The sequence below is a fragment of the Fukomys damarensis genome, unplaced genomic scaffold, assembly GCF_012274545.1.
Source record: "Fukomys damarensis isolate Sample0158 unplaced genomic scaffold, DMR_v1.0_HiC HiC_scaffold_1, whole genome shotgun sequence".
Taxonomy (NCBI): Eukaryota; Metazoa; Chordata; class Mammalia; order Rodentia; family Bathyergidae; genus Fukomys; species Fukomys damarensis.
In genome coordinates, this window is record NW_022900913.1 from 31,165,044 (window position 1) to 31,180,793 (window position 15,750).

At 37.2% G+C, this 15,750-nt stretch overlaps 1 long non-coding RNA gene across 2 annotated transcripts in view; it reads right to left on the reverse strand.

Annotated features, from left to right (window-relative positions):
* Positions 1-14,817, reverse strand: part of LOC104850709 — a 49,259-nt gene extending 34,442 nt beyond the window's left edge. For both annotated transcript variants that reach the window (XR_777045.1, XR_777046.1), the window contains exon 1: positions 14,731-14,817. This is a non-coding gene — a long non-coding RNA (uncharacterized LOC104850709). The remainder of the gene's footprint in view (positions 1-14,730) is intronic.
* Positions 14,818-15,750: the final 933 nt, after the last annotated feature.

Genomic DNA, 15,750 nt, shown 5'->3' on the forward strand with positions numbered 1-15,750 from the left:
ACCAAAACTGACTGTCACATTTGAAGCCAATAAATATATGCACACAGTGTAATGAACACACTGAAAGAAGTTCGTCAGGAGTCACCTTTCCTAGATATATCTGTGTTATGGTTTATATCTATACTCCCACCCCAAAGCCTTGTGCACTCATAGGCGGACTTTGGGGGAGGTGACTGAATCATGGGGGCATGATTCTCATCAGTGGATTAGCTCAATGATGAGTTTATAGCTACATGTCATTTGGGAGGCAAAGCCAGCTTGGAGGAGGTGGGTCACTGTGGTGTGACCTGGAAGGATATATCTCCCTCTCTCTTCCTTTGGTCCTTCCCTCTGTTTCCTGCCATCTTTGAATGAGCTGATTTTCTTGCCATGCCTAATGCCACGCCATCCCGCTTTAGAACCGTCTACAGACTGAAACCTATGCAATCTGTGAGCCAAATAAACATTTACTTCCTTAAATTGTGGGTATTGGATGTTTTATCTCAACAGTGAATGAAAGTGTCAAGGACAGATTTTGGTTTCAGAGAAGTAGGATCAGTACTGTTATACTCTGTGATACATAAGTCTTTAGATCTGCCTGCTGGAGGAGTAGAGAAAGGTTTGGAGATTCTGATTGGGATCCAGCCCAAAAATGCTGTGAGCTGAGCTTGATGGGAGATGCTGGACAGAGATTGGAAGAACAGAATGTTGACAATAATGAAGTCTGAAAATACTAGACTCAAACTGCGTCAGTCGGGAAGAAGGACTCCAGGCCCTGTGTGTCATGCTCTGGCAGACAATTTGTCTGATTTTGCTTATGTCCAGAGATTTTTCAGGAGGTTGAGATTAAAGGAAGAGGACTAATTAATCTGGCAGAGGAAATTTCAAGGCAGCCTAATATTGGGGCTATGGCATGGGTACTTTTAGAGGTTTTTAGAGATATATGTGGATTTTTAGGAGCAAATGGCACAGCTGAATGATTTTAAAAGTTTTGAGTTTGGTCCAAAGGGAAGCACTTGTAAAGTTTGGGCATGTAAGGATGGAGCAGAGGAGCTCTTGGTTGCTAAAAAGATTAGTATTAAAAAGAAGCCAAGTATTTTGGATCTGGACAATACAAAAAAAAAAAAAGTCTCGAGAGAACAGAAGGAACCAGCAAGGCTCCATTTTTTGCAGTCTCAAAATTGCAAAAGTGAACAACTTTGGTTTGAGAAGAGAGTCCCTAAGTAGCTTCAGGAATGGGAATTGACTCCCTGGGAGACATTTTACCATGTTCAGCATACAGGGACTCAGAGGTCTCTGCAAACACTGGAAAAAAGCAAAAGAGCTCAGCTACTGTCTGAGCTGGTGACAGACATTGGGTCATCCACATGGTCCTGATTTTACATGCATGCAGAGTGTAAGAGTTGTGAGATCAGGGAAACTTTCACCCAGATTGCAGAAGGTTCGGGAGGCCAGGCAGTGTGCTCCTGAGAGGGCAGGGTGTGAAACCAGAAGAGTGAAGCTGCAGGTGAGGTGGAGACCCCAGGGTGGTAGAAAAGCCAGGAATGTGGACCAGCTGAGGAAATTTGCAAAGAGTGGGCACAGCCAACCTGGGAGAAAAATCCAAGGCTGCAACCACCTGCTGTGCCATAGGGGCAGCTTGGCTTAAGCTTTCTAGATTTCACATCTCACCAGATTGCTCTGAGTGATGAACATGGAACTGTGGGATTTAATATTTGCTCTGTTATATCTATATCTTGCTCTTGTCCCATTCTTTTCTCTTCTCCTGTTTCTCCTCTTTGGAATGCAATGTTTGTCTTCTGAATTTGTATGTCAACAGTGTTCAACTTTCTTTTCATTTTTAAAAGGGCTCACAGCTAAGGTTTGCCTTAAATCTCAGAGGAGACTCTGGACCTGGACTTTTCAGTAATGCTGAAACTGTTAGGATTTCAGCACTTTTTTTTTTCTTTTGGTACCAGGGGTTGAACTTGCTCTTGAGAGGCAGGTATGGTGCCACTGAGGTAAATCCCCAGCCCTTCAACATGGACAAAATACATTTTGAACAAAGGAAGGCACGTGAGTCTTTTGAGGGCCAGAGGCAGAATGTAACGGTCTATATGTAGGTGTCCCTGTAAAGCCTCACGCACTCATAAGTGAGACTTTGAGGAGGTGACTGGATCATGGGGATGTGGATAAGTCCCCTACCGAGTTTATAGCTAAATATGATTTGGGAGGTGAAGCCTGGTTGGAGGGAGTGGGTCACTGGGGGCGTGGCCGGAAGGGGTCTATTTCCACCTTTTATCCTTCACTCTGCATCCTGTTGCCATGCCAAGAGCTGTTTTCTCCTCTGTTATGCCCTCCTGTCATGTTCCCCCTGAGGGAACCAGCTGACTACAGACAGAAACCTCTACAAACTGTGAGACAAAATAAACTCCTCTTTCCTTAAGCTCCGGGTGTTGGATATTTTGCTACAGCAACAAAAAAATTAACTAAGACAATTTGGAAACAAAAATGTTTGCACAGATTGATTTTCCTGTACACAGGGTTTATAGGGAGAAGATTGTTTCAAGGAAATCCTTCCAGAATACTGAAGGTTGATTCTGTCTAGGAGGTATGGCATGTATCTGAAAGAAAACATCTAAAGTAAGTCTGTATGAGTAACCTGGGAGCCAACTTATCCAGGAACTTTCCTTCTAATTCAAGGATACCTCTCAGTGCCATTTCACCATCTGCAGATTTGAAAGAATTGCTGCAAAGTTATATGGGCTTAGCCATAAAGTTTCTCACTCAGGCTCCTCTCCCCGTATCTGGGACGCCTAGATGTAGGAAGGACATTTTCCTTTTACTTGAGTTTGGTCAATTTCACCACTTTTGCCATCTAAAATAGAACTGTATACATGTTAGACGAAAGCCAGGAAACACTTTGGGATTTAGTACTCCATTTGGGAAGCAGCAACTCTAAATTTATTAATGTTACCACAATAGCACAAGTCTGCTTTTGGATCCATTTTACTCTTCATAGTTCCTCTTGTAAGAAGGATAGTGCTACTATGGTCTATGTTTTTTTTTAATCCTAACCCTGATGTAATTTAGACATGTTTATGTTGTTTGTGATATCATCTTTGTGGGTCATGGAACTAACTTCCTCCATTGTTCACCTCTAGCGTACCATAAACCTTCATTTTTTGAATAGTGATGAACTATCATGCTGTTTGAACCCTTGGTAGCCTTTATTCTTACTTATTAGTCTTGTATACCTCTAATAACATGAATATCATTACCTCTGAAAGCTTTTTCCAAATTTCTAGCTAATATAGAATTTCTCTTTATTGTGAGAAATGTTCAACTGCTACATAGACACATTCTTACAGTTCCAACCTGTGAGCCACATGAGGCAAATATCTTTTTCCTAAGAGATCTGGTCAAAGAGTTGCTGTTACTCATATTATCTTCAATAGGTATCTTTTCTATTGGCTCCAACTATTTTCACCATTATTGTAAAGAAAGGTTTTGAGGTTTTATCATCTTGTGTCTTCAAATCACTAGCTTTCAAATATTTCTTTCCATGTGTGTTGCACAGAAAAACTTAAATCAAAGTTTACCCTAAATATCGTAGAAATGGCAAATCTTCCTTTTCCATCAAAGCAAGTCCCAGTAAGACTGAGGTGATCCTTTCTAATCACTTTTTAGGTGTTGATATTTATCATGATTCTAACTAAAAGTTACAATCTTCTATATGTTCCCATCATGCCAATTTTATACTCATAAACTGTTGCATTTGTTTTGTGAATGAGTAGCTTAATTTCATTTTCCTTATTCAATACAAGTTCTTTCTTCATTGTGACTTTGTTTAGTATATGCCGTACATGCAGCCACTGAGCTTACCAGTGGGGACATAATATTGAACTAGATATTGTGGTCCTCACACTTCAGGGGGGTTAAAGGTGAGTATGATCCAAGGGAGACTAAAATAAATAGCCACCTTGCTAATCATAAATTTCTATAATGTGTGTTCTGAAAGAGTAAATGAATAGTGAATAAAGAGTTTGAATAGGAAGGATTTTCTGGCATAAGTGGTACCTAAGTTAAGGATCAGAAAAAGGAAGGTGAAGAGGAGGGATAATCCAAGCAGAGAAACTTCTTACTTAAAGGTCCAGAAATGAGGATGATCATGGTATTTTAAGACTTATATGTTAGACTATATGAAGACTATATATGAGGTAAGAATTGAACATTAATGGGAAATAAGGAATATAATTTGCTTCCAAATTATGAAGAAACTTCTATTATGTCCTAAAAGAAATTGGGTAGTTAATCTGGGCACGGTGACACACAGCTATAATCCCAGCACTCCGAAGACTGAGGCAGGAGGATCACAAGTTTGAGCCTACCCTCATTGGTCTAGCAACTTAGTGAGATTCTCATAAAACAAGGACAAATGGTATGTGGTGACCAAGTAGGATTCATCCCAGGGAATGCAAGAATGGTTCAATTTATGCAAATCAATAACTGTAGTGCACCACATCAACAGAGCAAAGGAAAAAAATAACATGATCATCTCCAAAGATGCAGAAAAAGCAGCGATAATGTAAAACACTTATTCATGATAAAATCCCCAGAAAGTTAGAATAAATGATTTTTATCTTATAAAACCTATCTATGACAAACCAAGAGCCAACATCATACTAAATTGTAAAAAACTGAAATTATTCATGCTAAAATCAATAACAAGGCAAGTATGTTCACTATCACTTTTTTCAACATAGTTCTGGAAACATTAGCCAGAGCAATCACACAAGAAAAATAAATAAAAGGAATAAGGAGGGAAAGAAAGAAGTTATATTAGCATTATTTACAGAAGACATGATGCTCTATGTAGAAGACCCCAAAAACTCCACCAAAAGACTTCTAAATTTAATAACAAATTTAGTCACAGAGCTAGACACAAAATCAACACTCAAAACTCAATAGCATTTCTATATACAAAGAAATTCCCTGAGAGAGAGAGAAATTTGGGAATTGAAACCTTTCACAGTAGCATCCAAGAAAATGAAATGCATAGGAATCAATCTAAAAAAGGAAGTAAAAGATCTTTACACTGAAAACTGCAGTGTTTTGAAAAAGGGATTGAAGCGGATATTAAAAAAATGGAAAAATATCCCTTGCTCTTGAGTAGGAAGAACCAACATAGTAAAAATGGCCACTGTTGTTGTGCAGAATTAATTCAATCCTGATCACATACCAATAACATCTTCAGAGAATTAGAGAAAATAATCTTAAAATTCATTTGGGACAAGAAGAGAACTAGAATAGTGAAAGCACTTTGGGACAGCAAAGGCAAGGAAGGGACCATCACAATCTTGACTTGAGATTACATTACAGAGCTACTGTGATAAAAACAGTCTGGTACTGGCAGCGGGGGTGGGGGGAACAGCAGACCTGAGAATAAACAGAAAAGATCAGAAGATGCAGAAACAACTCCAAACACACTCAGCGACCCTATCTTTGACAAAGAATCTAAACACCTTCACTGGAAGAAAGATAGCCTCTTTAATAAATGGTGCTAGAAAAACTGGCTTTCCACATGCTGAAGACTAGAATTAGACCCATGTCTCTCACCATGGACTAAACCAAAATAAAAATGCAACAAAGATCTAAATATTAAAACAAACACTAAATCTGCTGGAAGAGAGAATAGATAGAACTCTTGAAGACATCGATGTAAGCAAAGACTTATGAACAAAATCTTGACCACATGGAAAATACTACAAAAAAAAATCAACAATTGGGATCTCATCTCATTGAAAAGCTTTCTACACAGCGAACAAAGCAAAACAAAAAAAGAAGAACAAATCACCAATAAATTGAAAAGACAACCCACAATGTGGGAAAAAATTTTTGTCAGCTGTTCCTCAGTTGAAGGAATACTATATAGAATAAAGAACAAAAATATCAGACCCCGAATTTAAAGGCTTAATCCAAAAATGGGCATCTGAAATGAATACACACTTTTCAGATAAAAAAATTACAAATGGCAAATAAATAAATAATGGTCAGTATCATTGATCATTTGAGAGATGCAACCTCTATGGAAATCAGTATGGAGATACTTCAAAAAACTAGGATTAGAGGTCCCATTTGACCCAGCTATTTCTCTGATAGGTGTCTTCCCAAAAGAATTAAAAGAATCATACTGTAGTGATATATGTGTACCCATGATTATAGGGGCACAGTTTGTAGTATCTAAAACATGGAAACAGCCCAATTGCCCATCAACTGAAGACTAGACAAAAAAGATGTGTTTTTTAAAATAAATTAGACTACTATTCAGCCATAAAGAATGACCAACTAGAGATGTTTCCAGCTAAATGGATGCACATTGTGGCCATACTCTTAAGTAAAATAGTACACACATGTGTAAATATCAAATAGTTTCTCTGATGTGAGAAACTGGAAGTGCAAATAAGGATCAAAATGTATAATAGATAATTTGACATAAGAATAAAAGGTCCAAAGGAGAAAGGGAATTAGGAGGTGCAGAAAAAGGAAAGAAGGGAAAGGAATAAATATGGGAAAAGGAAAAAACAGAAACAAAGTCTTCATAAGTAGGGAGGGGTGGAGGGGTTAAAGGGAGAGCAGGAGAATGGGAAGAAAATAATAGTCAAGATACATCAAGTAAAAGTACAAATTCCCAATGATGAATGTCATCATATTGTGTACCTAACATGTGCCAATAAACTTAATGGAAAACAAATCAACCAATAGCAATTGCTGGTAGGGATGTGGGAAGAAAAGATCCATTCTCCATTGTTGGTAGGAGTGTAGACTGTTGCAGGCCCTGTGGAAATCAGTGTTTAGACTTCTCAAAATACTAACATTAAAGGTTCCATTTGGCACAGCTATTTCTCTTCTTGATATCTTCCCAAAAGAATTAAAAGTGCCATACCACAGCAAAATATGCACATTTTTGTTCATCACAGCTAAATCTTGGAAGTAGCCCAAATACCCATCAACTGATGAATGGATAAAAATTTTTTAATACAATGGAGTACTACTCAGCCACAAAGAAGGATAAACTTGAGACCTTTCTAGGTAAATTGTTTTTTTTTTTTTTTTTTTTTGTACCAGGGATTGAACTGAGAACCTTGTGCTTCTGAGGCAGGCCACAGAACCGTTGAGCTAAATCCCCTGCCTGGTAAATGGATTTTAAGGCCATATTCTTTTTTATTTTTAACTTAATTAATTAATTTTATTGGTACATTTAAGATATACAATGTAATGGCAGGCATCATTGGAAATTTGCACCTTTACATAATCCATTTTGGTTGTTACTTTTTCCCCATTTCCCTGCCTTCCTTTCAACCCCTCCACCCCTTCCTATCTACAAAGATTTTGTTTCCATTTTTTATTTTTCTCATATTAATTCCATTCCCATCTTTCTTTTCCTGAAATAAATCAGACACACATGTGTAAATATTGCATTGTTTCTTTGGTATGAGAAACCAAATGTGTAAATAAAGACAAAAATGTTATAATAGATTTTGTGAAATAGGAAGAAAATATTCAAATAGAAGGGGAACTAGGAAAGGGGAAGGTAGGTAGAAAGGAAGGATTGGAAAAGAAAAATAAGAAAAGAAGGAAAAATGTGAACAAATTTTTGTAAATAAGGAGAAGAAGGATTACAGGGAGGGGAGGGGAATGAGAAAAAATAAGAATCAAGATTTGTCATGCACAGTACAAATTTCCTATGATAAATGTAATAATCATTCTGTATATCTAAAATGTACCAATGAACTTAATTAATTGAAAATGTATGGGGATGTAGCTCAGAGCAAAAGCACTGGGTTCAATTTCCAGTACCACAAAAAAGGAAAGAAATTAGTCATTAAAGGGTTTAATGGAATTGAATATATGAACAATCTTATATTTTAGAAAAATTAGTTTGCTTGTTGTAGAAAATTATCTGCTTGTTTTAAAATGGGAAAATAAGACAGAAATTACTGCAGCCAGCTATGAAAAAGATTATGACAGTCTGAACTAGAGATTTGCTAAAGATTTTTAAAGGATATATGAGATACAAGAATATTCATTATAAGGGCTAATTGTGTTGGATGATCTGGAAAGACAGAATAGATACTACCAGACACTCAGCATTAGTAGTTTCACCAAGGGTAAGTAAGGAATGATAACCAGTTCTGCAGCTTGGAAAAGCACCTGGTTGTAGCATCCACTGAAAATAGAGTCAGGATTCGAGTGGGATAAGAATAAAGTACTAATTTTGAAACTGTTGGATTTGGATTCCTATGGGTCATTCAAGTGTGTATGTTCGATAAGCAAATACATATATGAGTTTACAACTTAGTAACCTGACCTGATGTAAAATATAATTACTCTGTAAACTTTTAGTATATATGTGCCAGTTTGAGTATGTGATTGGATGAATCATGAATAGCAGAATGAGAAATAAAGCAAGCTCTGTACATAACAGAGTTAGGCAAATTCTAACATTGCTGAAAAGATGAGGGAAAGGAATGGCTTAACAGGAGAATGAAGAGTTTAGGGATAGGGGAAGTGCTAAACATTGAATGAACAGAGCATGATGTCATGGGTGCCAAAAAGAGAGAGTGTTTCAAAGGAACCCAATAGGAATGCCCAATGTTGCAGTGATAATTTCCATATATTTTAAATACAGAATTTGTTAGCTACAATGATGAGGATAGTTTCAATGAAGTATTGAGGAGAGAAACCATTTGCTTTGAGTTGAAAAGTAATGGAGATTTGAAGGAGAGAAAATAATTATAGAACATTGCTAAGAAATGAAGGGGAGGCATCCAACAGTAAAAGCATTTTTTAAAGATGGAAAAAAAATTAAATAATAATGGGAAAAGGGTGCTTGTAGAGAGAGGATGCTGTAGGGGTGTAAAGGTGCAAAATCACATTGGGTCTCTAAGGAAGCAGTGTTCTTCTCTGATGCTTCTGATGGTAAGGTAGATTTTTATCTAAATCATTCTAGTGACTTTGCTACCATTTCCATTTTGCAGTTTTAATTATTAAAAATATTGCTTTATCCATAGGAAGCTTTCTTAATTCATTTATGTATTCAAACAAATATTTGCACATGCTGTTGGAATAATTCACACATCAGGGTGACTGCTGGAAATAGAAGACTAAGACTTGGACCTAGCCTTCAGGATCAAGAATCTACAGACAATAGGTATTCCTTTTAGTCTTTATTTTGCCTTTTGATGCCTCAGTGGATAAAGTTAATTTTCTTTATCAATGGTAGCTCTTCTATATTTGAAGACGTTTATTGCATTTTTGTTTCTTCTGTTCACAATGTTCAGCTTCGAAAACAAATCTTTCATTATCTTGGTGGTCCTTTGTAAAGCCAACTCTTAAAATGTGACACAAGAATGAAATCAATAGTCCTAATTATGATATGATCAGTAAGAAATACTGTAGTTTTCCTATACACAACTGGTCAGGTCTGATTTTTTTTCTTTTTTGGTACCAGGGATCGAACTCAGGTACTTGTGCCTGAGTGGCAGGCGCTGGAACCACTGAGCTCAGTCCCCGGCCACAGGTCTGATATTAAAATGGCACAAGCTTTAATTTTTTTGGCAAATGAATGTTCATGTTGATTTATAATGGGATTTCAATCATCTATTCATTTTTTTTTTTCTACTGGGGATTGAACTCCGGTCCTTGGGCTTGCAAGGCAATTCAATCATCTGTTCTTGATATCCTAGGTATATCCTCAGTATCTTAGGTATAAATCATTAGTTCAGATTGTATACAATTAATACTTATAATGAAAAGAAACAACTTTTCACCTAATCATTTGACGTTTAGTTTTAGATATTATTTTTCAAAAATAGATAAATCTTTAAGAATTTATTTTTGTTATCAAATGCATTACCAAGCAAATCAAATATTCTTTAGAAGATTTATTTATTTTGATACTATTAAATTTATCTATTAAAACAGTAAGCACAGAACTAAGCATCGATTTTTGTTGCACTTATGCAAGAATTATCAAGTCTGATAGATTATGTAACATTTTAGAGTTTCTTTTGGCTTAACTATATAAGAACTCATTTAAATTTCATTTTCATCACTAAAGTAAGGACTATCAGGAAAGGTATTTGAAGTTTCTAATAGAGATCTCTAAATATTTCAGTAGGCCTGAGGCACAGAGGAGTATGTGAACCATAGGTAAAGAATCACCACATTCTAGTAAAAGGTTAACTTAATGATATAAGGTCAGTGGGTCGTAGGCATTCTATTGCCTTAACCAAAGAAACCAAACCAAAACAGAATAAAGTAAAAACACCATAACCTCCACCAACTTAGCAAAACAAAGAACAGTTTTCTTCAGACACACCAAGGTTTTTCTTACGCAAATTATGATTTTCCTGTCTTAGCTTTTGCGATCTTAAATGTCAGCCAACAACAATTTTGGCTTCTTTTTCTGGCAGCGGTTCCCCTTGGCTATTTTCTGAATCCTCAGGAAGACTATTTTCTTCTACATACCACATAAAATTAGAAGGTAGATACAGCAAAATGTTAAGAAAGTCCCAACTTAATATTTTGATGACATTATAAAATCTCTAATCTAACTTTGCATTTTCATACTACTATTGCTATTATATATAAATACTGCACAGGATGGTGTCTAAATTAATTGTAAATAACTCATGATAAAATTATGTCAAAATTACATTTTTTTTAAATTTAAAGAAGTAGCCATATATTCATTCTTGTAGAAATATTAGAAAATACAGAAAACATAACTGAAAAGAAGCCATTTGAAGTTGTTAATATTTTGACAAAATAAAATTTCAAATACTGTTATAAACTATGCTTACAAGGTATTAGATATATAGTGCAAATGTAGTTTTTAAAGTTAGAAATGTTATGAATTTTTATGGTTACTTAAATTCTCTTGTCAAATTACATTGATAATAGAATTTAATCTTATACATATACTATACTATACTTTAATCTATGTCCTAACTTACTGATCTTCATAATTACTTTGACCTGTCCTTGTTATGTAATAAATTTTGCATGGACCAATATCTGTATTTACTGCACAGCAGGGCATACTTTCTAGAAGCAGAATATCTAGGTCCAAACAACTTGCATTTTAATGCTTTTGATACATATTTCTAATTCACCTCCAGAATGGTATCATTATCACCAACTGTTTTATCTGTATCTTTAATATTTATTTTACTTATTTGATCATGTCTATCACATCTTTCCTTTAATTAATTCATTTTTTAAATATTTCAAGTTGTGCAGGTTTATATACTTCCCCTATTATCAATGAGTATTCAGTATTTATTTTCACATAAAAGTGCTCAAATCTTCAAAGTGTACTTTTTTTTTTTTGAGACAGGGTCTCACTATGTAGTTGAGACCGACCTGGAACTCACTATGTAGCCCAGGCTGGTCTCGAACTCATAGCAATTCTCCTGCCTCAGCCTCCCAAGTGCTGAGATTACAGGTGTGCAGCGCCATGCCCTGTTAAAAGTGTACTTCTTGATTAGACTGATGCATATGTTTATGTTACCAAAACTACTATCAAGGCAGAGCACATTACACCATTGTTCTCATTTCCTTGAACTTTACTGATCAGTTTTCAAATGTCTCTATTTTCCCTCCCCTGCCTATAATCCCAAAATAAATCTGACCAACGCTCTCACAATCTGTGTTCACCTTTTTCTGTTGCTCCTCTTTACTCCTCCTCTCTTTGTGTAGACTTCTACAACAGCAGCCCTAACATTTTTCTTATTTCTTCTTTGCTCTCTTTGTCTATTTTTCAATAGCAGTTGGAGAGATTTCTCAAAGAGTATATTGCACTTGCTATCGTTCTTATTGTAGCGTTTTCAAAATCTTTATGTGGTCTGGAAGACCCTGCATGTTTGAACATTGTTCAATCTGCACCTTTGTTCCAGGCTTCCCTGCACCGCACTTCACCGCTTTTTCACTGTGTCACTGCTGTTTCTCTCCTTGGGAACTTTTATACCTGTTACTGCTCCGCATTGGGGGAACTGTGGTTTCTTATCCTTCCAGAAATAACATTGCCTTTAAAAGTCTCTTTGTGAAGGAAGTTTTGATTGACAACTCAGTATATTTGCCTCGCATCTCCCTCTCCCTTGCTGTTCTTTTTGCTTATACCTAGGTTTATGCTCTTCAAGCCCTTCTCATAGTGCACAGTCACATCTGTTCAGTGTTCTTTTCTGTCAAGTTGTTTTGAGCCACCAGACGGCAAAGTCTACGGGCTAGTGCTTGTGTAGATACCACCCCCATGTCCCCTGCTCCTATCATCAGGCCGGGGGCCAACATTCCTCTCAAGGCACCTAGGAAAAAGGGTTAAATTTTGTCCTGTCAGAGAATGAGTTTTAAAATCTTTAAGTTTTGTCTTCTCAGCAACAAGCTTTTGAGGAGATCCATAGTGGAATTTCTGTCACACGAATGTATGTTTAAGGCACGTACTCAAATGTGACTGAAATGCGCCAATATTTCATAAGATACATAATGAAAGTAAAATCAGTTTAAATTATGGCTGGCAGACAGAAGAAAAAACATTGTCGCCCTAACCTTCCCATTGAAATAATTTTTTCCTACTACATTTTGAACAAACTTTCTGTCTCTACTTCTGTTATTTTTTTCTTTCACCTGAAAGCTAGTTTAAACATACAAGTTGTTTCAGGCATTACTTCATCAGTGTTTTGCAAGTTAAACACACACAATACACAATAATATAGAGCCTATCAAGATATGGGAGTTATTAATGAGAATGGTGATTATTATTCTTTTAATTTATATAAGTAGCTCAAAAATTATACCATAGTTTTGGCAAAATATTAAAAATATTTTATAAATGACAACTGATTACTATGTTGAAACTTCACTTTTACATAGAGCACCAGTCTTTCCCATAATCTGATTGTATGATTGTTAGGGTGTTGTTTTGAGGTATGAAATACGTCACAGTGAAATACATGTGTATGCCTAATGCTCTGACCGTTGAAAAAGGTGCCAGAAACACTAAATTGCTCTGTAGGTAAGTGTTATGACTCGTGTCTAGATGTCCATCCAAAGTCTCAGGGAGTCATAGGTGGGGCTTTTTTTTTTAGAGGTGGCTGGATCCAGAATGTGGGACAATGGGATTGATTCATGGTGCAATGCTAGGACCATGGGCACCAAGCATAAAGGTGAGTGCTACCTGCAGTAAGTAGCCTGGATAAGATATAACAGATAGAGAAAGCTGTGGTAGATTTGCTACCTTCTGCCTGCCATGGGCTGTTTCTCCTTTTTGATGCTTCTCTGCCATGCTACCTTGCCTAGGAGCCAGCCAATTACAGACTAAAACCTCTACAAACTGTGAGGTAAGTGAACCTTTCCTCCTTTAGTGTGCGTATGTTGAGTATTTTGTTTTAGCAATGAGAAAAAGTAATGAAGACAGAATTTGATACCAGGAAGTGGGGTCATGGCTGTGACTGTACCTGACCATGCAGTTTATGAGCCTTGGGAGCTAGTTTGTGGGAAGAGTTTGGAAAGGTTTGGAGATGCTGGCTGAAAAAAGTAAAGCTGGAATGCCTTAGGCTGTACTTAATGAGAGATTCTGGTAAGAGCTCAAAAGACCAAAATGTTGAAAGAAATTATGCTGGTAAGGACCAGGCTTGAGAGGTTTCTGCTGGGAAGAAAGTCTGCATTGGCTGTTGGACTCTTGATGAGGAGTGTTATGGGTTGGCAGAAAGTTTGTCTACATTTTTATCCTGTCCAGAAACATTGCTTGAGATTGAGATTAAATGTGGTAGACTGATTAATCTTGCATAAGGAGTTTCAAGGCAGTCTAATGTTGAGGCAGTGGCAGGGCTGCTTTTGGGGGCTTTTAGCCAGATTTATCTTGAGAATCAAGAGCAAGGAGCCCAGCAGAGTGATTTAACAAGTTTTGAGTTCGGCCATAAAGGAAGCTCCAGTAGAACTGTGGACTGCAAAATAGAGCAGAGATCTTGATTGCTGAGCTGGAATAGAACATTAGAAAAGATGGCCTGAAGGACTCCACCCTTTGCAGCCTCAAAATTGCAAAAGTGAATTTGCTTTTAGAAGAGAGTCCCAGAGTACAATGTTTCAGCATGGTAGTAGCCTAGGAAAGTTGTTCCTTGGGATTTTGGTTTATAAGTACTGGACTCCTACAGCCAACAAATAAATAAATAAATAAATAAATAAATAAATAAATAAATAAATAAATAAATAAATAGAAAAAGAGAAAGAAAGAAAGAAGGAAAGAAAGAAAGAAAAACCTGAATATAGTTCCAGCTGGCAGTAGACCTTGGAGTGACCCAAATAGCACTGATTATAGGCACATACTAGAGTTGTGGGGTGAGGAAGGCTTCCACCCAGATTTCAGAAGAAGGACTGGGAAGGCAGGCAGTGCGCCCCTGGAAGAGCAGTGTGTGAAGTTGTGAGTGTGGAGCCAAAGGTACAGTGGAGATCCCAGAAGTTTGAAAAACCCAGGATCATGGATCATCTGAGGAAAATTGTAAGGATGCATCAGAAAACAGCCCATGAGAAATGCTGTGAGAACTACAACCATCTGCAGAGCCATAGAGGTGGAGCAACCCAAGTTCTTTGTAGTTTACAACTTGCAACAGATTACCAGGGATGCTAAAGATAGAACTGTGAGATTTAATGCTTGCCTTGCTGGATTTTGGACTTGCTTTGTCCCATTCCTTGCTATTGTTAGATTTTCCTTACCTTAAAATGACTGCTACATCAAATAGCAGCCTCCTCCTTCCCCTATTGCTCTGCACCTTAAGATGGCTGCCACATGGAACGGCAGCCTCCTTCCCATAATGCCATGTTAAAATATGTCTTCTCCCACCAAAGGACAGTCTTCTTCTTGCCAATATTCCCCTCTTACTACCAAGAAAGGTAACCTGATACTTGCTATCTCCTAGAAACTAGTGATGTCACAAGCCCCTCCTAGTGACACCACAGGCTCCTCCAATACCTTAATACTACCTCACTCAATGCCACCCCAGCTCAGGCTTACCTCACCCCTTTCCTAAAAACGAAGCTCCCTGTTCTGCCATGTTGGTTTCACTCCTTTGTTTGGAGACAGACCCACAGACCCTCCCCATAATAAAGGCTTGTTATGGTCCTGGCTTTCAGCTCTTTTTACGTTACAGCTATACCTCACTGTAACTTTTGGAATAGAAATGTCTATCTTGTGCCACTGAATGTTGGAAGTGTTTAGCACTCTTTTCATTTATACAAGGGCTTGCAGGTAAGGGTTTGCCTGAAATCTCAGAGGAGACTTTGGACTTGGACTTTTCAGCAATGCTAAAACTGTTAGGACTTTTGCAACTCTTAGAGATGGACTAAATGCCTTTTGCATAAAGGGATATGCATGAGTCTTTGGAGGATGAAGGACAGAATGTTATGAATCAAGATGTTCCCCTAAATCCTCATGCAGTCATACATGGGATTTTACAGAGGTGGCTTGATCTAGAATGTGTGACACTAGGATTGATTCATGGTGGAATGCTAGGATTAAGGGCACTAAGAATAAGGGGGCAAGTGCTACCTGCCCGAAGAAGCCAGGATAAGCTATAAGGGATAAGGAGAGCTGTGGTTATTCCTGTTGCTTTGCTATCTTCTGCCTGCTATGAACCATTCAACACTTTGATTCTTCTCTGCAATGTCACCTTGCCATGAAACCATCCATTTATGGACTAAAATCTCATAGACTGTGAGCTAGATAAACCTTTCCTC